At 37.7% G+C, this 25741-nt stretch overlaps 1 pseudogene; it reads left to right on the top strand.

The window, feature by feature from the left end:
• The window catches only part of LOC140228525 (uncharacterized), a 333922-nt pseudogene that overhangs the window by 231183 nt on the left and 76998 nt on the right, over positions 1–25741 (top strand).

Below are 25741 nucleotides of genomic sequence, written 5' to 3'. Positions count from 1 at the left end.
TGATACAATGTAAATGTGTTGTAACAATATCTGCTTTTTGAGACTTATATGTTGCAACACTGTGATGTCTATTCACATAAAGGGCTCACTCTATGGAATAGAATCATACTCTCCACACTTCATGATAAGCAGCCAGTGTCATGTCCACTCTGTTAGTGTAATGTCAGACTCCATATAGTAGGATATGGGCTTTTTACATGTGTGACTACCAGTCCTTGCATATACATATACAATACATAATAATTATCTTATTCATCATTATTTGTGAAAAGAATAATACCTGTTTTGTTTTAGAGTCCAGCAAAGATCTGACTCAAACTATGCTATTGTTTAGATAGTAAAAACAAATGAGACAGCAGTTCTCTCTTCACTGATTTGAATTACTGAACAGTTTACCAGAGCCTGAATGCATCCTATTATTAACACTTCCACATAACCCTTCTATAAGATCACCTTTGCTCTTAGATAAAAGTCACGCGATATCATATGGATAAATCCTCTCTTCCACCAACCATTCCTAACATCTACAGATCACTTCGTCACAGTCAAATCACCCATCCCTACTCAAAACAATTACAATCACACATCTGATCCATATAGGTCCCACTACATCAAATCTGGAATGTCAGCAAGATAAGATGGGGGTATAATAATGCTGAAAAATTACATTATACCAAACTACTGCGGATCTTACAACTTTAGATCACAGGGTACACCAACTATGAAAAACAAATGCAAATCTACACAATGTCTCAGCATAACAAACCTTAAATGATGGTAACGGCAGTACAATACACCTGTATTCTTAACTCCTCCATTGTGTGTATCAAAACTATTATGATCGATACTCAGCTAGCTTCTTAAATCTCTTGCCAGACGACACACTTACAAAATACCCTAGTCCCTATCAATACAGAATCTTACTCTATTAGGGGAAGCAAAAGGAATAATATTCCCTCTTACAACCTCAGTGGTATTACATCATAAACCCACAACACTGTACCTACACTGTACATCTGACTCTATCTCTAAATTCTTCCACCTTAAATGCATTACCAAAATGTAGTATAGGTAAATAGCTTCCATCAAAAACCATCAACTCGGCAACTTATCACACTATTATAGGCGCCCCATACTACACAGCATCATGTAACACCAGAGTACACAGATCACGCTAAACGCCCTATACTGTTACACAGCGCTACATAATACACTGTTCAATACCGTAATTGGTCACGTACACAAACCTACGCAGGCCTGCAGCCCTTGCATTGTACTACTGCACTACGAATACAATTGTGCGCACAAGACTACGGCAGCCGCAATTAACTACATACGCCCGTACACACAACACACGTCCGTAGACCCACTTAACACAGGTACGTACATACATAAGTTACCGTGCATTCAGTGCCACTGAACAAAACCACCATCAACCAGAAACAAATAGAATGGCTTCATGTAAATTCTGACAAACACTCTCACTCCACATAATATGCCTGTTTGGCCCCTAAAACTCTTCATATAAATTACCAATAATGATAATACAGCACCGTAACATGTAAGCACTGAAATTCTTGTATAATTTGCGACGTTCTCATTTTCATCAACTCACCTGTGAATAGCAAGCAGAGAGGTGCCTGTCACATGGGGGCGCCCCTCTGTTGCTGATGTCTCTACATACTCTAGTAATTACTACATCCCCACATTAGGTTATGGTTGTGATGGGGTTTTAGGTTTATTTTGATGTGAAGATTAAGAATAGGGTTATTGGGCTATGTTTGTGGGTAGAATTTATGTTTGGCTTTGCATGCAGATATTTCAAGGGAGCAATTGTCACGGAACTAATGCCATGGAACGGGATAAATGCCAAGCCACAATTGACAAAGGCACTCTTTAAAATGTACCCATATCTCCCTTAGTTCGTTGAATTATTGAACGTCATAATATGTACTTTCCTTGGAAAATAAACATACTGAGATCGCAATATCCATACCTGTATGACACTTTGTATTTGCATTTTTATATAATGTGTAAAGAGACGGTTCGCCTTGTCGATGGCGAAACACCAAGTGAAGGACGAGTAGAAGTTTACGCGAACGGAGCCTGGGGAACTGTCTGCGATGACTTCTGGGATATCACCGATGCCGGTGTTGTCTGCAGAAGTCTTGGTTTTGATGACGCTGAAGAAGCACTGAGTAGAGCCGCTTTTGGACAAGGCACCGGTGAAATTTGGCTTGATGACGTGTCATGCGATGGAACAGAAACGAGCATCTTTGATTGTGGTAACCCTGGAATCGGAGTCGAGAACTGCGGACATTCAGAAGATGCTGGAGTCAGGTGTAGAGCTGCAGGTAAGGCTCACCAATCTAGGGTAATGTTAGCCTCAATACTGATTACGGAAGACAATTTCAGTTTTTTAAACGCAATCCCCATAGGCCTATCTAAATTCTCTTTAAGTAATTTGCTAATTTGCTAAATGTGAGCTCGAACGACTCTTCAATATTTACAGACTTTGGACAAAAGACAAGAAACGTCCATACATTTACGAACATCGATTGCGCTGTAAATTGGAGAGAACTTCTATATTCAAAAGAAAGGAAGTAATGATTTTCATGTTTGCAATGATATTGAAATCATAATGTGGCGGTATGATATCTATGGCAAGGTTTCGGAATTAATTCTGACAATTTCATCTTTCATCAAACATCCTTAATTCAGTCTATCCACGTTTAGATGTTTGTTTCTGCTGACTTCCTTGTTTTATAGGTTTCACTGGTTCACTTCTCTTGTTTTTGTCTAAAATATTTTATACTAAGGCCGGAGGGTAAAAATTGGCTGATTTTTTAAAAGGATTTACATTTATTGCGTAACATTGTCCCTGCAATTCTGAAATTAACTGTTGGTTAAAAAAGTGCCGCCTGTTTTGGATAACTCAGATCGTTCGGTAACGCAGGGTGAGGTATAATCATAAGCTTCACCCTGGTAACAGATGAATAAATGTGTTGATACTGCAAATTTTATACAAGGATAAATGGGTGACACGACATTTGCTCGTGCGATATTTGCTCAGGGCATATTTTCTCCAAGGAATTAGGGTTATGGTTGTGATTGAGGTTATAGGTTTAGTTTGATGTGAGGATTAAGACGAGGGTTATTGGGCTGTGTTTGTGGGTTGAATTTATGTTTGGCTTTGCGTGAAGATATTTCAAGGGAGCAATTGTCACAGAAACAAATGTAATGGAACGGGGTAAATGCCAAGCCACAATTGACAAAGGCACTCTTTAAAATGTACCTATATCTCCCTTAGTTCGTTGATTATTGAACGTATTTTGTGCTTTCATTGGAAAATAAACATATTGAGATCGCAATATCCATACCTGTATGACATTTTGTATTTGCATTTTTATTTGATGTGTGAAGAGACGGTTCGCCTTGTCGATGGCGAAACACCAAATGAAGGACGAGTAGAAGTTTACGCCAACGGAGCCTGGGGAACTGTGTGCGATGACTTCTGGGATATTACCGACGCCGGCGTTGTCTGCAGAAGTCTTGGTTTTGGTGACGCTGAAGAAGCACTGAGTAATGCCGCCTTCGGACAAGGCACCGGTGAAATTTGGCTTGATGACGTGTCATGCGATGGAACAGAAACGAGCATCTTTGATTGTGGTAACCCTGGAATCGGAGTCGAGAACTGCGGACATCACGAAGATGCTGGAGTAAGGTGTAGTGCTGCAGGTAAGGTTCACCAATATAGGGTAATGGTAGCTTTAATACTGATTACGCAAGACAATTTCAGTTTTTTTTTAAATGTATATATCCAAATTTTCTGAAGTAATTTGCTAAATGTGAGCTCGAACGGCTCCTGTTAATACTTACAAACTTTGGAATATAAGACAAGAAACGTCCCTGAAAGTTTTAAGAACATCAATTGCGCTGTAAATTGGAAAGAACTTCTGTATTCAAAAGAAAGGCAGTAATGATCTTCATGGATTGCAATGACATTTAAATCATAATGTGGAGGTATGATATCCGTATGATTATGGCAAGATTTCAGAATTAATTGTGACAATTTCATTTTTCATCAAACCATCTTAGCTTACCTTGTAGAAAAGTTTAGACGTTGATTTCTCTTGACTTCCTTGTTTTGTAGATTTACTGGTTCACTTCTGTTGTTTTTGTCTAGAACATTTTATATCAAAGCCGGAGGGTAAAAATTTGCTGATTTTTAAAAGGATTTACATTTATTGCGTAACATTGTCCCTGCAATTCTTAAATTAACCATTGGTTAAAAAAGTGCCGCCCGTTTTGGATAACTCAGATCGTTCGGTAACGCAAGGTGAGGTACAATCATAAGCTTCACCCTGGCAACAGATGAATAAATGTGTTGATACTGCAAATTTTATACAAGGATAAATGGGTGACACGACATTTGCTCGTGCGATATTTGCTCAGGGCATATTTTCTCCAAGGAGTTAGGGTTATGGCTGTGATTGGGGTTTTAGGTTTAGTTTGATGTGAGGATTAACACTAGAGTTATTGGGATATGTTTCTGGGTAGAATTTGTGTTTGGCTTTGCGTGAAGATATTTCAAGAGAGCAATTGTCACAGAAACAAATGTAATGGAACGGGGTAAATGCTAAGCCACAATTGACAAAGGCACTCTTTAAAATGTACCTATATCTCCCTTACTTCGTTGAATTATTGAACGTAATTTGTACTTTCATTGGAAAATAAACATACTGAGATCGCAATATCCATACCTGTATGACACTTTGTAATTGCATTTTTATATAATGTGTAAAGAGACGGTTCGCCTTGTCGATGGCGAAACACCAAGTGAAGGACGAGTAGAAGTTTACGCGAACGGAGGCTGGGGAACTGTGTGCGATGACTTCTGGGATATCGCCGACGCCGGCGTTGTCTGCAGAAGTCTTGGTTTTGCTGACGCTGAAGAAGCACTGAGCAATGCCGCCTTCGGACAAGGCACCGGTGACATTTTACTCGATGACGTGTCATGCAGTGGAGCAGAAACGAGCATCTTTGATTGTGGCAACAGTGGAATCGGAGTCGACAACTGCGGACATTCAGAAGATGCTGGAGTTAGGTGTAGTGCTGCAGGTAAGGTTCACCAATCTTGGGTGATGCTAGCCTTAATACTGATTCCGGAAGACAATTTCAGCTTTTGTATACGCAATCCCTATACCCATAATCCCCGAAGTTATATGCTAAATATGAGCTCGAATATCTCTTTGATATCTCCAGACTTTGGAAAATAAGACAAGAAACGTCCCTGACACCTTTAGGACCATCGATTGCGCTATAAATTGGAGAGAACTTCTGTATTTAAAGGAAAGGCAGTAATAATTTTCATGGATTGCAATGACATTTAAATCATAATGTAGAGGTATGATATCCGTACGATCATGGCAAGATTTCAGAATTTATTCTAACAATTATTCATCTTTCTGCAAACAATCTGAGCTTATCTTGTAAATAAGTTTAGACGATGGTTTCTCTTGACTTCCTTGTTTTGAAGGTTTCACTGGTAAAACTTCGTTGATTTTTTTAAAGGATTTACATTCATTGAGTTACGTTTTCCCTGCAATTCTGAAATTACCCGTTGTTTAAAAAGAAAATAGTGCCGCCTTAGACGGTAGGACTTGTTGATGGAGAAACATTAAGTGAAGGTCGAGTAGAAGTTTACGCGAACGGAGCTCTTTGTTTTACATTCTACAAGAGCATTCACATTACAAGCATTTACTTTTTCAAAGGCACAGCAACTATGTCTATGGAACCAAATTCTTTTCGAATGTATTGATATTTGTCCATAAGTGTGACACGGTTATGTTACACCGGTACAAGGTAATAAATACTGATGATACTTTCTTTGGAACTATCGCTGCTAAGTACTTCATTGGTACAGTTTACCTTCAAATGAGAATTCTGAGGAAAAAAAAACAGAGCCATAAGAAAATGTGACGACAGAAAAGGGTATTCTCGCTTGTTCATGGGATGTAAAATCGCATGTATTCGTTCATGTATTCTGTATTTTTTTTCTTCCTTTATAAAAAAACAAACAAGTTCGCCTCGTCGATGGTAGTAGTGACAATGAAGGACGAGTAGAAGTTTACGCGAACGGAGCCTGGGGAACTGTGTGCGATGACTTCTGGGATATCACCGATGCCGGTGTTGTCTGCAGAAGTCTTGGTTTTGGTGGCGCTGAAGAAGCACTGAGCAATGCCGCCTTCGGACAAGGCGACGGTGATATTTTACTCGATGACGTGTCATGCAGTGGAACAGAAACGAGCATCTTTGAATGTGGCAACAGGGGAATTGGAGTCAACAACTGCGGACATTCAGAAGATGCTGGAGTCAGGTGTAGTGCTGCAGGTAATGTTCATCAATCTTGGGTGATGCTAGCCTTAATACTGATTCCGGAAGACAATTTCAGTTTTTAAAATCCAATCCTTATTTTAAAATTCTCTAAAGTTAGTTGTTAAATGTGAGCTCGAACATCTCTTTAATATTTCCAGACATTGGAAAATAAGACAAGAAACGTCCCTGAAACCTTTAGGACCATCGATTGCGCTATAAATTGGAGAGAACTTCTGTATTTAAAGGAAAGGCAGTAATAATTTTCATTGATTGCAATGACATTTAAATCATGATGTAGAGGTATGATATCCGCACGATCATGACAAGATTTCAGAATTTATTCTGACAATTTCATCTTTCATCAAACAATCTGAGCTTATCTTGTAAATAAGTTTAGACGCTGGTTTCTCTTGACTTCCTTGTTTTGTAGGTTTCAATGGTTCACTTCTGTTGTTTTTGTCTAAAATATTAATGTCGGAGGGTAAAAATTCGTTGATTTTTTAAAAGATTTACATTTATTGAGTAACCTTGTCCCTGCAATTCTGAAATAAGCCGTTGTTTAAAAAAAAATGCCGCCCGAGACGACTGGACTTGTTCATCGAGAAACATCAAGTGATGGTCGAGTAGAAGTTTACGCGAACGGAGGTCTTTGTTTTACATTCTACAAGAGCATTCACATTGCAAGCATTTACTTTTTCAAAGGCACAGTTACTATTTCTATGGAACCAAATTCTTTTCGAATGTATTGATATTTGTCCATAAGTGTGACACGGTTATGTTACACCTGTACAAGCTAATAAATACTGATAGATACTTTCTTTGGAACTATAGCTGCAAAGTATTTCGTCAGTACAATTCACCTTCACATGAGCATTCTCAACAAACAAACAAAAAACAGAGCCATAATAAAACATGACGACAGAAAAGGGTATTCTCGCTTGTTCATGGGATGTTAAATCGCAAGTGTTCGTTCATGTCCTTTTTCCTTTAAAAAAAAAAGTTCGCCTCGTCGGTGGTAGTAGTGCCAATGAAGGACGAGTAGAAGTTTACGCGAACGGAGCCTGGGGAACTGTCTGCGATGACTCCTGGGATATCACCGATGCCGGCGTTGTCTGCAGAAGTCTTGGTTTTGGTGGCGCTCAAGAAGCACTGAGCAATGCCGCCTTCGGACAAGGCACCGGTGAAATTTGGCTTGATGACGTGTCATGCGATGGAACAGAAACGAGCATCTTTGATTGTGGTAACCCTGGAATCGGAGTCGAGAACTGCGGACATCACGAAGATGCTGGAGTTAGGTGTAGTGCTGCAGGTAAGGTTCACCAATCTAGGGTAATGCTAGCTTTAATGCTGATTACGCGAGACAATTTCAGTTTTTTTATATGCAATCCCTATATCCAAATTCCCTGAAGTAATTTGCTAAATGTGAGCTCGAACGGCTCTTTAATATTTACCGACTTTGGAATATAAGACAAGAAACGTCCCTGAAAGTTTTAAGAACATCAATTGCGCTGTAAATTGGAGAGAACATCTGTATTCCAGTTTTAGTTTTATTTTATTTTTTTCAGTTTTATTTAATCAGGGTAGCCTCGTCAGTTATAAAACCGCTTTCAATGAGGGCCCTGCAAATGGGTAAAAACATACAAATACAACACATGACATTTGAAAACAAAGGTTTACAGATAAAACTGCAACAGACAAAACATAAGTTCAAAAAATAATTACACATTTGACAACAACAAACTTAGAATGTCTTTAAACATAATCATTAATACATCATTAGAAATATACGTTATATTACACACACATATCTAAAATTATCATATATTAATTTCCATGAGTATGATTAAATGAAATGTTCCTTAAAAAACAATTGCACAATGCATAAACGGATAAAGTATTTAATCTCATTTCTTATTCCCAGAATCACTCCAGTCATTACACAGATATCTTAACAGTAAAACGGGCGGAGTACGAAGAAGAAAAGAAGAAGATTTGCAGAGGAAGAAGAAAGATGAAGGAAAAGGCAGTAGAGGAAAAAGAGATAACTAAAGGAGGGGGTAAGAAGGGAAGGCACTCCGAAAGCATGATAAAGTAAATATGAACGGCTTACAAACAAACTTCAATACCAACAAAATCTGCTACAATCGAGAAACAAAGCACATAAATCGGATTACACTGTTTTTACAATTAAGGGATGGGCCGCGTGTGTCCTCTCATTGATACTCGTAGTGCACTGATTGTATTTAGTTGCCTTTGCTCAGGTGTGAGGCTGTTCCATTCTTTGGTACCCACGTACCGGAAAGTGCGTTTGCCACTATTATTCAAAATTTGACAACCACCTTCAGATAGAGATGCATTTGTCTTTGACCTAGTACCCACTGCGTGTGAGGGCTTTGCAAAGCGTTGTGACAGATATGGAGGCGCGATGTTGTTAACGCATTTAAATACCTCACACATTCTATGAACATGTCTCCTTTCTTCAAGGTTCTGCCACTTTAGATTCCTGAACATATCAACAATATGTGTTCTAGGGTGAGCACCCAGTATCATCCTCGCCATTCTATTATGCAACCAATCCAACTTTCTCAATAGAGCCAACGAGCAATTTGACCATACAAGATCACAATAATCGAATTGGGGCATTATGAGCGCATTGCACAATACCCTATAAACACTTCATTTGGAACACATTCTTTGGCTGTCCTCAAAAAAACAATCTTCTTTGATATCTTTTTTGCGGTATAACTTACATGTCTTTCATATGTTAAATGTTCATCTAGCAGTACACCCAAATACATAAACTCTGTTACTCTTTCGATCTCTGTATCGTCAACTGAAAGTTTCATAATATTATTAGGAAAGTTTTGAGTGCGTTGCCTTGATCCAAAAAGCATATACTTTGTTTTACCGGCATTCATTGTTAATTTAAGAGTCTTCAACCAATAATTGACAGCACTCAAACTTTTCTGCATATCATTCTGTAGTTCCGTTGTTGATGAACCTTCAAATAATAAAACTGCGTCATCAGCATACATGTGGATTTTACAATTGACTTCTGTCACCGCTTCCGGGAGCGAATTTATAAACATGACAAAGAGCAGCGGTCCCAAAATCGAACCTTGTGGTACGCCGTGCTTAATGATCATACAGTCAGACAAGTCTTTACCAACTTTTGTTTTCTGCTTCCTTTCAGTCAGATAAGAAGAGAACCATTCAAACTCTTTCTCTAATATACCGACATTCTGTAAAACATGTAATAATATATTATGGTTCACTGTGTCGAACGCCTTTTTAAGATCGATAAAAAGTGCACCAGTCACCTTTCCTCTGTTCATATTTGTTAGAATATAATCGGTAACATCTAATACCGTTGACTGTGTGCTATGTTTTGGCCGAAAACCTGATTGCTGATCACACAAAAAATTAATAGTCTGTAAATAAGCATACAGTTGTTCATGGACCGCTCTTTCTATTACCTTCGACATTAGAGGCATAACAGATATTGGTCTATAATTCTCAATTTCGTCACGATCACCACTTATCACCACTTTCGTTATTACTGCCTTTCAAAAGAAAGGCAGTAATAATTTTCATGGATTGCAATGACATTTAAATCATAATGTGGAGGTATGATATCCGTACGATTATGGCAAGATTTCAGAATTAATTCTGACAATTTCATCTTTCATCAAACAATCTTAGCTTATCTTGTGGAAAAGTTTAGACGTTGGTTTCTCTTGACTTCCTTGTTTTACTGATCACTTCTATTGTTTTTGTCTATTAAACATTTTATATTAAGGCCGGAGGGTAAAAATTGACAGATTTTTTTTAAAGAATTTCATGTATTGCGTAACATTGTCCCTGCAATTCTGAAATTAGCCGTTGGTTAAAAAAAGTGCCGCCCGTGTTGGATAATTCAGATTGTTCGGTAACGCAAGGTGAGGTATAATCATAAGCTTAACCCTGGTAACAAATGAATAAAAAAAAATGTGTTGATACTGCATATTACAAGGATAATTGGGTGACACGACATTTGCTCGTGGTACATTTGCTTCGGTCATACTTTCTCCAAGGACTTAGGGTTATGGTTGTGATGGAGTTTTAGGTTTAGTTTGATGTGAAGATTAAGACTAAGTTTATTGTGCTATGTTTGTGGGTAGAATTTATGTTTGGCTTTGCATGCAGATATTTCAAGGGAGCAATTGTCACAGGAACAAATGTCATGGAACGGGATAAATGCTAAGCCACAATTGACAAAGGTACTCTTTAAAATGTACCTATATCTCTCTTAGTTCGTTGAATTATTGAACGTAATTTGTACTTTCATTGGAAAATAAACATACTGAGATCGCAATATCCATACCTGTATGACATTTTGTATTTGCATTTTTATTTGATGTGTGAAGAGACGGTTCGCCTTGTCGATGGCGAAACACCAAGTGAAGGACGAGTAGAAGTTTACGCGAACGGAGCCTGGGGAACTGTGTGCGATGACTTCTGGGATATCACCGACGCCGGCGTTGTCTGCAGAAGTCTTGGTTTTGCTGACGCTGAAGAAGCACTGAACAATGCCGCCTTCGGACAAGGCACCGGTGACATTTTACTCGATGACGTGTCATGCAGTGGAACAGAAACCAGCATCTTTGATTGTGGCAACAGGGGAATTGGAGTCAACAACTGCGCACATTCAGAAGACGCTGGAGTCAGGTGTAGTGCTGCAGGTAAGGTTCACTACTAAATAAAAGTAGCATTAATACCTATTCCAGAAGACAATTACAGTGTCTTAAACACAATCCAAGTAGGCCTATGTACATTCTTCGTATAGACACCGTTAATTTTCTTGCATTCTTTGTTACCGTGTTTTTCTGATTGTTGTAATCTACATTTCTTTCATTGTAATTTTTATTCCTTTCTATGACTATAAATCGTTTGATTTTTTGATAATGAGAAACTATTTTAGGATACAACGGGATATCCCTTCCCACATCTTCCCCCTTTCCCCTGACAACTTCCATGTATTATTTAAATAGGCATACACAGTGATGTCGCATACTCGGAACGAGAGCGGACATACCACAATTCAGTCATTCAGTTATCTGTGAATATTTCTTTGTCTTACTTTTTATTGAAAAAAATCCAACATTTCACCAAAAGTGTGCACCAGATGGCTGAATTTCAGGTCAAACAATACAAAATCTTCCTCGCGTGGAAGGGGAATACCCCTCCCCCCCCCCCCCTTCGATCGCTCCGCTCGCGCTCCCTCGCACAGATATTCCAACTCCAAGTTCCCCTCCCCCAATCGTGAAAACGGATCGACGCCCCTGCCCCTCCCATTCCCTTCGCCCTCTTGGTCGCACCGCTCTATCGCACAGATTTTCCATGTTTTGCTCCACCCCCATCGATTATACGGAACGATGCCCCTGGTGATGATTACTTCAATTGACTGAAATCAAGAGAATTTAGTAACACAATAGGTATAATGAAATATCTATAGTACTACATTATTACATACAAAGAAATGGATATTCATTTTTTTTTTTACCATTTCATTGATTTCATTTTTGCATTTTGCTGGTCGAGGCTATCATTTTAAAAGTGGGGTGCTAAAATCGTCTTTCAAAACGAAAGCAAAGAAAAGAGAAACAGCAACAAAAATGTTTTCATATCTTTGAGGTGCAATTTTTGGCCGAAAGTCGGCTGAGAGGAACACACACACACACAAAAAAAAAAAAAAGAACGAAAGGTCTAATGATCAAGAAACAAGCAGGCGGTGTTAGAGAAACGGTGCAATCGTTAGGCCTGAAGAAGTCCACAGGAGTGGATAAAAGCTAGCCAGCAAATCACTAAAAGTTGGTAGAAGCCTGAATCTCCAATTGTATGAATGTTGTTATATTTCATATTTTAACCTGTGTCTTCATGGAGGGTGAGTTTATATTATATCAAGGTGCATATTTTATGTCTCCCAGTAATCCTTCGGTCAGCTTAATCCAAATTTTCTCCTGGGGAAAATTTGAAGTACATGTATCGTGACTAGAATTTTCTTTCAATATAAAGTCCATTGATCATACAAATTTCGATTGCGTATATGAGTGACACCTTCATTACGCCAGCAGATATCCAATGAAGAATGCACGCTGACACGCCTTATGCACGTTGCGCTTATTTTGGTCCGTGAGCGAGTTGTATTAGAATTGGATTGAAACCCAAAAGTACATGTGGATCGAATAAGTACATATCAGCAAAGTTTAAGGAAAAATGGGCAATCCATTCAAAAGTTATCAAATTATGTCAACAGTTTCGGTACCGCCATCGGTGGACGAAAAAACTGATCCATTCCATAGGGTCATGATTGTACATCGATATGAAAGAAAAACAATTCCACAAACTTGATTTTTTTTTCTTAATGAAAAGTGCACATTTCCTTTACTTGTCACTGATATATTTCAAGGGTAATATCATCCTGCCCCTGGGGCTTTGTGAAAGAGATACGTCAAGTGCTCTTTCATTATGCTAGAAAGTGAAAATATGAGAATGCAGCTCAGAATCAATAGTACTAAATGACTGTGTGTGTTCTTCTCTTGTTCATCATCCAGTGCGCTTGGTTGGCGGTTCCTCGTCCTGTGAAGGTCGAGTGGAAGTACGAAGCGACGGTGAGTGGGGAACTGTGTGCGATGACTTCTGGGATATCGACGACGCTAACGTGGTCTGCAACAGTCTTGGCTTCCAAGGGGCATCAGAAGCCTTTAGCAACGCAGAATATGGAGAAGGTTCCGGACAAATCCTTCTTGACGATGTCCAATGCGTGGGAGACGAGACGAGCATACTGAATTGCCCCAACGCGGGGTTAGGAGTCAACAACTGCGGCCATCACGAAGATGCAGGCGTGCGATGCATCACCAACTAGCCGTCAGGTTCAGCATTTGTTTATAACAATGTGCTTCTCGTATTCCGCTAAAAAAAAAAAAAAAAAAAAAAAAAAACTACCAATTCACTACTCAAAAGTAAATTTGTTCTTCCATGGAAAGAAAGGACGGCAATGGTCGGCTGAGTATAGATGCCATAAGATATATTTATAATGCGAGATTAACCCCCAAACAAACGAACATGGAAGAAAGCAAATTCAAAGTTTGAAAAATATGTCAACAAGCTTGATAATGCTGTTATTGTCTCTTAAAACACACAAACAATATAATTTATGAGATCAACCAATATCATTGATGGTATTCAGAGGTATTTGCCATGACACTTTGTGAGAAAGAACAAAATATGCATCTCAGTTGATTTCTCACTAGAACCAAATATAATTTGATCTTATCTACAATTGTATTTGAAGGTATGATTTTTTTTTTCTAATTCTATTTTCCTTTCCTTTCTTCCTTTACAGGCCTCGCTACATTACGATGACTAAGACTACAGCTCTAACTGACTTTTCGTCAATGCGGTTATGGGTCACTTTTCCCTTTGAGCTCATTGTAGAATAGAACTTGTAGTAGCAGTGGTATTAATGGCATTTTATCTCCTCTAGCTCCATTACTAATCATTATAAGGACTCGGGATAAGGACTCAGGATAAGGATTCAGTGGTAAAGAAATAAAACAGTTACGTGGCAAACTTAATTATTAGTTTGCTGTTTTGCACTAATTCTATAATTCGAAGATATTGGTGTGTGGAATCAAACACCTCCACAGCAATTACCATTTGCATGTAAAGAAAAAACAAATAAATTTGCCTCTCTGAATGATTTTACAATTAAGCAATTCAGGCTCGACACTGCCTTTGTTGTACTCTGGTTGGCCGATCCGGCCACTAATATCATACCATTTGAAATTTTGCCAAATATATGTACATATATTAGATGGCTTAGACAGTTTCTGGTATGTGATTGGTCAAGAGCTCGTCACATGATACTGTTTGCGAGGATCGCAAATGTTATATTTTCCCAGCTCGTTATATTTCACCAACTGGTCAAATGAATATATTTCTTCCATGTGTGTCGCCCTCTTACGGTTGAAATAAGAACAATTACACCAATATAAGGGTGTGGGACCACATCGGTAACTGGGACGAGCAAACGATTACTATCGATTGCTGCAGTCTGGATCGATATGATCTGTCCCCCCCCCCCCCCCACACACACACACACGATGTACGTGAGAGTAGACGGCATGCACGGCGCGACGCGGATTAGCGCCATGCGCTAGGCTTGCCTGGTTGGGGTAGGTATACACCGTACCGATGTACCGTTTACTACATGCACGTATCACTCGGCCCGCGAAGTTTGGATTCACACTTCCAAATGGAACCCCGTTTTGTCTATAAACGACGACGAGCTCGATAAGAATTTGGAGGATAAGGATTCTAACTCCACTAAACATCTCCTAAAACAAGCGAGTTAATAGTCTGTGAGACATTTTGTTCAGTTCAGTTCTTAGAACGAGGACGATTCATTCATCTTTATTGACGTAACTTATTTAGACTAGTCTAGATCTAACTGTTGGCCTAACGTTACATCGAACAAGTGGAGGACTACAACACCGAGTAGACTGGTTTGCAAATCACTGTGTTTCTACAATGTTCATCTCTGCAACAGAGTAAAAAGGAGACTGATTTTGAAATTGCTGCAGATTCCTGATGACAGAAGGTAGGCCTAATGTTGTAATGTCTATACCGGTCCTGGCACGAGACAAATTGACTAAAAATCACGGGGAAGAAAAAGATGATGCACTGGGCATGGGGAGCCAATGTGATTCTAACGTTAGTTCTAAATTAGGCCCAACATTTAACAAACATTAGAATCTAACTGTTAGGCTACCTGTACTACGAAACAAATGTCAAATGATAAAAATTGCCCAGTAGGCCATAACGTTAGGCCTAAGAGTAAAGTTAGAATTGTTTTGTGAGTAGACCCTAGAACATCTGCTGATATCTTTTGGACCTGAGCCTAACTTAACTATAAAGCGTCGTTATACTGGACTTGAGCTTAACGTTAGTACACTAATAGTAGGGCCTACTGTCGTTAGAGGACATGAGCCGGTCTAGTCGCCGCTGTACAAAATCGCGACAGCGCGCACACAGCGTCTGGTCGGGCTAACATGAGCGTATAAACTGTTAGGCTATGCGTCGTCAGTGTAGGCTCTTCTGTCTGTAAAGCATAATCAAGGGCAAGGCCATCTAATATAACAGATATCGACTGGTAGGGGGTGGAATGTAACAATCTTTGGAACGCCAGGGAGTTATATTTTCCCTCGTGATCATATTTTCCCTCAGCGCTGCGCGCTTCGGGAAAATATAATCCCTTGGGGAAAATATGACTCCCTGGCGGTCCAAAGAATGTTATATTCCACCCCGTACCGGTCAATATCTGTATAATATTATATGTGTATATAATATATATTTGAAATTTTGTGGTCTGACATCATATTTAGTGGCCCAAGGCCACCGGGCCATAGCTAATGTCGAAACCTGAAGTAGGTGTAATGTTTGTAGAGTTAGGTCCCCAGCTACTGCTTTGATAGTAGTAGTCAAGGACTTTCCATCGCATCATAACTGGTTTGAATTTATCCTTACCCAATATATCATTTAATAAATCTCTTTTCTGGGCAAAAATACTACGTGTCGAGTTTGTAATTATTTGAGCTGTGTTTTCATTCCCGGTAACTTGGAATACAAAGTAGAGTGGAAGGGCGTGCGTTTATATGGATGTTTGCATTTTGTGAATAGTCTTCACAGTTACAAGCAAATATCATTTGAAGATAATTGCAAAGTGTTGTAACGAATATAATACACATCCTTTAGGCATTAAGAATCATACAAACACGGTACATTTGGAATAAACTAACGCGCCCGAGACGATAGCCGAGAGTGTCTGGACTTTTCCGGAAGTACCAAGTGTGGGTGATCATGCAAAATTATGTGTAGTATTTATTTTTTAAAATAATGAAGCAGATTCTGGTCATTTCATAAATTAACTCAGAACCTTTGAGGAAATCTGAAAACAGGAGCTTGCAGCTGTATCTCTTAGCTACTTTTCATGTGATATTTAGAAGATATCAGTCGGTCGCGCTTCAGTGGGCATACTGTAAATTCAAAATAATCACTTTCAATTCAATTCAATCCAATTCAATTCAGTTAAATTAAATTCTATTCAAATGATTTTATTTCCATATAAAATGATACAAAGTAGTACATAGCGCTTACATTAAGTTCCCAAGCTCAATTTCGTAACTTCGATTTAATGATATTGGAACAATTGCCAAATTTCCAGCATAACAAGGCAGGTGAAATACAAAGTATGTGCTTCCTATGGAACCATTGGACTTTGTGGGCTAAATTTCACGGTTGAGTAACAACCAACCAGGGGAAAATTGTCAATACAATGTACTGCTGTCTTGACGTGTTTCCTACATAATCTTGATAGATCGAATTCATGTTTTTGAAAGCTAATTGCAACTTTTGCACAAAATACGTGTCAATTCACGGTTAAATGAGCTTATTGTGAAACAATAAAATTACCCTGTCGACTTTGTGCAGTATGTATTGCTTTAATCTCATGTACTAAAAATCAGTTGAATTACATTTTTTTTAAAATCACTATGTTCATAGCAGATGTAATTGTATCAGCAAAAAAATAAAAATAAAAATGAGAAAACAGAGGCAGCAACATATATGCCATGATATGTCGCTTCGTCAATTTCTGATATTAGTTGGGATTGCTGGCTTATATTGTCCTCAATGTGAAAACAAAGACATTTGTACCACCTGATATTTGATACGATCAAAGTCATCTATTTCAAGATGGTAGCTTAGTATCGATGTATACTGTCAAACAAATGGAAGATGATGATCCGAAATGTAAAAATAATAATAATAACTAAAAGCTAAAAACAAAAACACCGTCGGCATTTCCAAACATATCTGCAGAGACAGTTGCATGGTACATGAAAATTACTGCAAAGAATATACTTAAAGAGGTACAAAATGGGAAAACTACAGAAGACTACATACACCATAAAATACCGAACTGCGGCATCCCAGCATCTGACAGCTGAGAGTCCGTACCTTACCTATAAATCTGTACATAGGCTTTTAAAGCCAACAAAAATGAAAAACAAAACGAAGAACACACTGCGAAATATGCACATTTCCTTGAGCAAGCATGAGTATCTATAATTGAATAACCTGCTCGCGGAAGGGACAAAAGCATGAATTGTGATATTGCCAATACAGACCTGGAAATATCTTCGAAACATGCTACCAATAAATCGGTATCTTAATGAATCACAAATCGAGAAATCAGAGGAGGTATTCATATCTTTATAAAGTAGTGCAGACAATTAAAAAAATCCTGCGAATTCTTTAGCTGGATGCTTCACATTTATGATTGGAGCATTTTAACTCATTTTGAGTTATATCACGAAAAGGAGTTAAACTAATGAAAACAACAACAAAATATAAAACACAAACCTATTTTTTTTTTCAAACGCCCTTGGAGCCATAATATTTCTTATTATAAAATGGATTCAAGAATGTAGCCAGTCAGAACTGCTGAAATGAGTCACGTGTGCGCTCTTGATTTTCTTACTAACATGCATGGACGTGCAAAAAGTGTGCAACGAAAAGTCATAAAAGCACGGCGTGTTATCCTGTGGCAGATATCTCTTTGATACGTACTACTACTGTACGTGCGTTCGCGCGCGGCACCACTGCACACGGTGTGATCGATTGAAGAGTGGCCCAATTGTATTGAAATATGAAGTCTTATCATCTGATAGACTACCCTCTAGTGCGCTGCATCTCCACTAACGCATTCACACCTGTGCATTATTTGCATAATGTTGGGAAGCTTTCGATTGTGTTGATGATTTGATTGAGAGTATAGAATATCTTATGTTATGGAATGATTATAAAGTAATTGAAAAGCAAAGGGAGTCCATACACCTTTGAGACCTTTCTTGTTAGTTCTATTTCTGTCCCCTAATGTGAAATATTAAAAATATATATATATATCGATATTTAACCGAATTTTGGTGTCTGCCATGAACAAAGATAGATATCGGCCTGGGAATATGTTGTGACTATTATAGAATTATTAGAAAAGGAAAACTTACGTCATTCAGCTTCTTTAGTATTCACCTTGGGTGATTAACCACTTTCTTCTTTGTTACCGTGCATCACAAAAGCAACATTAAAGTCGCGCAACCGGATTTTACTTGAAATTGACCCTTAAAGGGGCATAGTCCCGGTAGTGTAGAGGGCGCTGTTGATACTGCCGATCACCGTTAGCATTGATACGAAGATTGCCGAAGTTGAGCTGTCATCAAGAGTAAAGCGCGTAGGTGTTGCTAAGTAACGTTGCCTTTGTTGTCTTCTCTGCGCATCACGCAGTCTGTGGTAATGCCAGGGTGCGTGCATATGTGCTTCTTATTATGACATCACAAAAGAAGTTTGCTAAAGCTGTCATCCCCTCAGTCGAATCATGAGCCGAACTGTGATCGGACCACTGAGGACTACAGTGGATCGGACTTCTTCGGACTCTGGGAAGTGGGCCACAGCCAAAGGCCACAGCATAAACGCCAAAGAGGAGTCGATAGCATAGGTCTTTATAGGAAACTAGCGCCGTGCGCCCGCGTACGCATTTGACTAAAACACCGGGACCATGCACCTTTAAAATAGGTAAGATGGGTCAACCTATTCAATCTTTAATTCTCGTATTTTCTGAAGAGTAATTGTTCCTTTATACATTTGATAACTTCCGAAATAATGCAATATTGCTCTAAGAACAAGTAATCATTATAAGAGTGTGCAATTTTTTATTTTAGCTTAATTCCATCCTTGTAGAATCTATGGAAATTTACACCCTGTATTTTGTCCCATCAATTCCACAGAGTTCAGCTTGGTGAGATTAAACACATGAGTAACGCCAAAATCCCTCCTCAGTTGGAAATACTTTTCTCTCCAAAGTGTGTACATTATTTTTATTGTCTAGATACGTTAGGGTCTAGGAAAGTCCGTTTGTATTGAGTAATACATCGTTGACTGCTCTTATAGAATCTCCCCTGAATGAAAAATGAATGTAAGGTGGCGTTTGGCGATTTTGTGATGGAGGATTATTATTTTTTTTATACTGATGTTACAAATTCTGAAAAAAAAAAGAACTCAGATAAAGTTACATCATTATTATACACACAAATGTGACAAATTGCATCAAAAATTAACACGCAGGAATATAGACATTACAATTGATTGACGAGAAAAGAATATAAACATTTCAAAAGTTCTGATTAAACAAAGTGTACGTACTTTAAATTTTACGTCAACGTCTTGCTTAATATTTACAATGAAATATCACTGTGTAGGTATTTTAAACTAAGGCCCTGTCAAGGTAAAGGTATCAAAACAAATTACCTATGACAGCATCAAGTTTTATTGTCTTATTAAGAAATTCGAAAGACTTCATATTTCTTTTTACCAATTTTATACTAAAAATTGTACAGTAGGTTTGATACTCAAAGAGTATATACATGATAAAATGTATTGAAGACAAAGTTTGATCTTTAAGAGAATTTTTTCATACGGCAGAATTTAAGAAAGAGATAAAGTAAATCTATGGTTGCAAACATTGGAAGTACGTGTATAGCAATAGGAAAGTGTATTGTGTCGGAATCGACATTACATGATGAAAAGCGTGTAACATTGCTCTCGACTTGTTTAATTACGAGATTTCTCAGTACAGATTAACGAGAAAAATAAACAAAGATCACTCTGTGTGTAATCTGCATAAATTCACAAATTCTATTCAGTTTAATTTAGAGTGTATTAAAAAAAATCTGAAGAAATCAATTATCGGCAAGCACGGAAACAAAGACAAACAGAAGTATTAGGAGTAGTCTACATCATTATCTGCATGTAACGAGCATTAATATTCTAACATCGACAAACAAATGAAAGAAACGATAGTGATAAAAAGAAAACGCATACATGCGACGAAGTGTAATATCACCACTTACGACTGACTACTGCGGGAGTCATAATTAATGGATCATTTGGTGGACTTTTTTTACATTAATTTCCCTCAGAATTTTATAGGCCTAGGCATTAGTAATGCCTATGATCTCTTTGGTCAGGTTACAATCATATGGGGTTATCTAACATAATCAATTATGGACCAGCATAACCTTAATGTCCAATTAAAACACATGATATTGCTGTCAATTACATCCGTTTAAAAGAACAAATGAACTAAGTAAAACGAGTTGTCTACCAACAAAGTAACACAGTCGCCAGGAACATGTAGATTAATCGGTCTCCGGAATGAATTGTGCTTCAAAGCTGTGAATACGTGACTATTGCACGTTACAGTTCTGGTATCGGTCTGCTGGGATATGTCTCAAAGTCGCTTTTAAAAGGTAAGGTATCACGAAATTAAATCATGAATCATCGACTTCGTCATCATTGCTATGCATGACCACAAACTCACTTCAAGATTTTCAGAGGGATATGTTATTCAAAACAAAGCAAACAAAGTTTAAACAGGTCAAGAGTCAAGATTCTTAACAAGTGATGAGGCCACGCCAATAGAAATATGACGCGAGGTGTCGGTCAAAAATTGTAAAGGGGTCGGTGCGGAGGATTATGATACCAGCGCAATTTCGGTAGACATAAATGAGACCCCGGGACTGTCGTTCTTCCAATATAAGATTTCATGATCTGATGATGAGCATCAAACCTGGCGCTGATACCTTTATTTTCTTTAAAAAGAAATTTTAGACAAAGAAATTGTATCTCTCCCTCTTTCTCTCTCTATCTCTATCTCCTTTGAGGGGGCGCTGGTGGGAGGGGGAGGGGGAGCAGGAATTGGCTAGTTCTTTCCTTTTGATAATTTGTGCAATGTACAAAATCAGTGTCATCAGGGAAGTGAGTCACCTCCTTGGTATAATTCAAATACATTTCTAACATATATCTGATATACATATATATATATATATATATATATATATATATATATATAGATAGATAGATATTGGGCATTCATCACATTTATAACAAGACTTGGATTCGGCTAACCTATTCTTCGCATCTCGTGTTACGAATTCCTCAACTCACCATTAAGGCACACTATTTCTTTGTGAAGAACCCTTGAAGCGAAATTTCGGCTTAAAGGATAAGTCCAAAAAAGAATACGATCTTTTTAAAAAAGTATCTGCGCAGTCACTCCTGGATGAGAAGACTACTACAGTGTATGATGTTACATACATGGAACGGTATAAAGAAAATATAAAGAGAATTTCACAAAATTTATTTTTTTGAAGAAAGTGCACATCATTTCCTAAACTCTTCACTGGCGAACGTAAAGAGTAATGTTTCATAAGCGTAGAACAATAAATGAAATATAATTATAAAGAACATTCCACATAATTCTCTTTACGCGCATAAAAAAAAAAGCGCACTTGGCTTGCCTCTTTAATAAGACAGGGGAATAATAGTCTATTATCACCCTTAACATACGTCAGTAACAAGTCGAGGAAACGCATATTAAAAAAAATGAAATTTTTGTAAAATCCTTTTTGTATTTTCCTTATTTCGTTCTACGCATGAAACATCTTAGACTGCAATAGTTTTGTTAGCCAGCAGTGACTGTACAGAAACATAAAGCAATCATAGCTTTGAACATAATATAATTTCTTCAAATTTTCACTATTTGTTCTACTAATATCGCTGCATTGCTGTAAGTCCAAATATTGCGGACCAGTGTTTCATTCAGTGCTCCAAACTTGGACGTGAATGCAATTTTGATGATGAAACTGACTATTATTTCAATTTATCTGTGACACATTATTTTGAAGAAGCCTACAGCGCATCTTTCCTTGTCCTGGCATTGAAACTGTATACTGCCCACTAGGAGTGGCTCTGTAGGTTAAACACACAGAAGACAACCAACCTTTAACCTCGGTAACCAGTGAGCCAATCAAACAGCAACACGTCTCGCTCAACATCACTGATCTCGCCTTCTCCTTCTCCTTTACATGTACTGGTATTATGACGAGCTTCTTCGCTACCTCACATTTAGGCAACCAGAGAATATCGCAGGGACGATTCAACAAAGGGAGACAGCCTCCTCCGCAAAACATGTCACCATTGAAATGGAAATTTAAGGTACTTTGCTTGAACCCTTTTGTTTCCTAAGCTGTAGGCCTACTTCTACTACTACTACTACTACTACTACTACTACTACTACTACTACTACTAGAAATCTATGGCCTGTTCGGCAAACATTTTACTCCAAACGGAACTCCTGCATACCCATAACAGGTTGGCAGAATTTAACATTGCAGCATACAGTACTTAGGCAGTGCTTTGCAAATAAATGTAAGTGACACTGCACCGACTTTAACCATCACTGGCTCCGGTTCATTTGATAAATGCGACAATCAAATATAAAATCAAATCTGACGTTTGATAGAACGTCAAAATGCAACTTACAAATGGAATGTCATTTATGGAAATGACTATAGTTTTTCCTGTCCAATTTCATCAGATTTGCATTCGATTTAACGATGCGATCATTCAAGTTCGAGAGAATTTGAATAATCATCAACATTCAAAAGGCTAATCAGTTAATTCATTTTGATTTCATCAGCATTCTTTGTCAGGATTTTCTCGCATAAACGCGTAAAAAGCGCGTTCGGATTATGATTGCAGGGGAAACGCTTCCAATTCGCATCAGCACGGCCAGGACGAACGTTAAAGAATTGAAAATCGCGAAAGGCAAACATTTACCACATCTGGGCAGTCCATTTCGTCACTGTTTATGTTCTTTGTAGCTATTCATCCGTTTGAACAAATAATTCAAACTAAATGTACCTTTAAATGGGACCTTTGACTTTACATTAAATTCTCTCATATAGACAGAACTGTAGTAGGTAAAAAATTTGACGACAACCAAGAGCACAACGTACATAATTGTCGATATGGGCCTACTTTTTAAAAGAAAAAAAAAAACAAGTTCCACGCCTGGATCGAGCAACGTATATACAAGTAAGGTAAAAAAAAAAAAAAAAAAAAAAATATATATATATATATATATATATATATATATATATATATATATATATATATATATATATATATATATATATATATATATATATATATATATATGTATATATATATACATCAACCATTGAGGGCTGGGGTAAAAAAAAAATAAAAAAAAAATGAGAGATATGACCATTCCATAGGTGTTTCATCAATATACAAGGAAACAGTCAAAGAAAAATTGGCCAGAAGATAAATATGTAAAACATCACTGAAATCAAATGACTAGATACTTCAAAATACATATTTTTTAATGTATATATATTTGGTTTTTGATAATGAAATAACTCTTTCTTGGAAGTCACATATTGTCACGGGGTCTCTCTTTGGAACAAAGTCGTATGTGGTATAGTTATTAGGAGATTGTGAGTGTGATGTACTGGGTCGGAGAAGTGTGAGAAGACATGTATGTTCCTTTGAGATTCCGTGATGAGGTTGGTAGCGGGCCTCACGGACTGTAGAATGGATGTTGAAGCATGACAGACTGCACTAAGACTCAAGATTCCGGTTCACAATGACTTTATTCAGGCGATATGACACTCGCCTGCTCCAAATGACGTTCGGTACATGAATAGCATATAGCAACTCTCCAAGACGAATACATGTTTACAGTGCAAGAACTTCTCACAAAACTGGCCTAATCCGCTCCGCTCTCTACATCCTAACTCTGGTCTCAATCTCTAATCTCCTATCTGAATCCAACCTCAGAACTCGATCTCAATCTGCCTAACAAACAGAAACCCTGCTCTATTTATAGTGGACATGGCAGTGACCGTCAGTGTGGCTAGCTGTCAATCACGTTTACAAAGCAGACGGTCAAATCAAACACACCAGACTCAGAGTAAACAGAAACAACGAACAAGAAGGGAGAGGAGGAGAGAGAGAGACTAGACGGGGAACAAAGAGCAATATAGGAGAGCTGAAGAGAGATGGACCGGATTACAAACAAAGAGCAACATAGGAGAGGGGAAGAGAGAGAGACTGGACTAGAACAAAGAACAACATAAGCGAGGGAGAGAGGGAGACGAGACGAGAGACAAAGAACAACATAAGAGACAATAGACGAGCTAATTAAGACGAAGAGAAGAGACAGAGAAGACGCTGAGCTGGCAGTTTACCTAGCTTACACAACAGAAACACACAGAGCATATATTACCTAGCTTTACACAACAAAAACACATCAGAGTACTGAACGCTTTATACTTAATCATATAAGTATGAATATAAAACCATTATAATATTATTGATAGTGTTTGTCACACAATATCTCGAAACATAGGTGTTATAAATAGAGTTAAATACTATTTTCTCACTCCAACCCTTTTCATGTTATATTCAGCTTTGATTTTACCTTGTCTTAATTACCTTATCATACCTGTGGGAAACACTCATCCAGATTCCTACATTTTAATACTCTTTATGCTAAGGCTCCAGCTAGCGTAGCTGGACTTACATATAACATCTGTAAGTTTTTAGTAAATGAAAATTTAATTCAAAAATGTAATTAACTAACGTTTACGTTTTTCCATGAATTTAAAAGAAAATTTACGATAGATTGTGATATGATTCCTGATTTATACTGTGTTATGTTCTGTTGGAAAGAGGAGAAGAATAAAATAAAATGAAATGAAATGAAATGAAATGAAAGATATCGTTCTACTTTTTCATTGCAAAATGTTTAAGACATTCCATTACACGTTGCATTTCACTTCAAATAATGTAAGGCTCCCTTGTACTTAAACGTAGATATAACATTTCTAAATAGTTTGAGAACATTGACAAGGTGGCACAAAGATTACTGGAGATTTTTTGTTTTTCTTTGCAACTTCAAAAGGTAAGCCATATATCGTCATACTTTTCGTTGCATTTTTTTTTAATCAACCTCTCCATCTTTATGTCTTGTAGATGATTCGTTGAATTTGAATCCCCAAGAAAAAAAAATAATAATACAAAAAGAAAAACCCCTCTTGGAAGATAGACTAACCTTTAACAAACTCCTCCCTGCTAGATTGTTACTCTCCCCACCCCAACCCCTGTGTGTCCTCATTGAAAGATAATATATAGTAAAATTAAAATGATATAATATAGTATAATAATATAGTATAATTCTTGCCCCTCCTGTAAAAATCCTGCTCATGGGCCTGTGTTAGTCTTATAGTTACTGCAAGCACTTTAATATCAAAGGTATGAATGTAAATCATAGACAATTACCACATCTGAACTATTAAGACAGTGATTGATATCTTTTAAAGAAATATTAATCGTAGTT

This window comes from Diadema setosum, chromosome 5, assembly GCF_964275005.1.
Source record: "Diadema setosum chromosome 5, eeDiaSeto1, whole genome shotgun sequence".
In the NCBI taxonomy this organism is placed as follows: domain Eukaryota; kingdom Metazoa; phylum Echinodermata; class Echinoidea; order Diadematoida; family Diadematidae; genus Diadema; species Diadema setosum.
The sequence above is the reverse complement of the archived record's forward strand: the minus strand, read 5'-3'. Positions and strand labels throughout refer to the sequence as shown.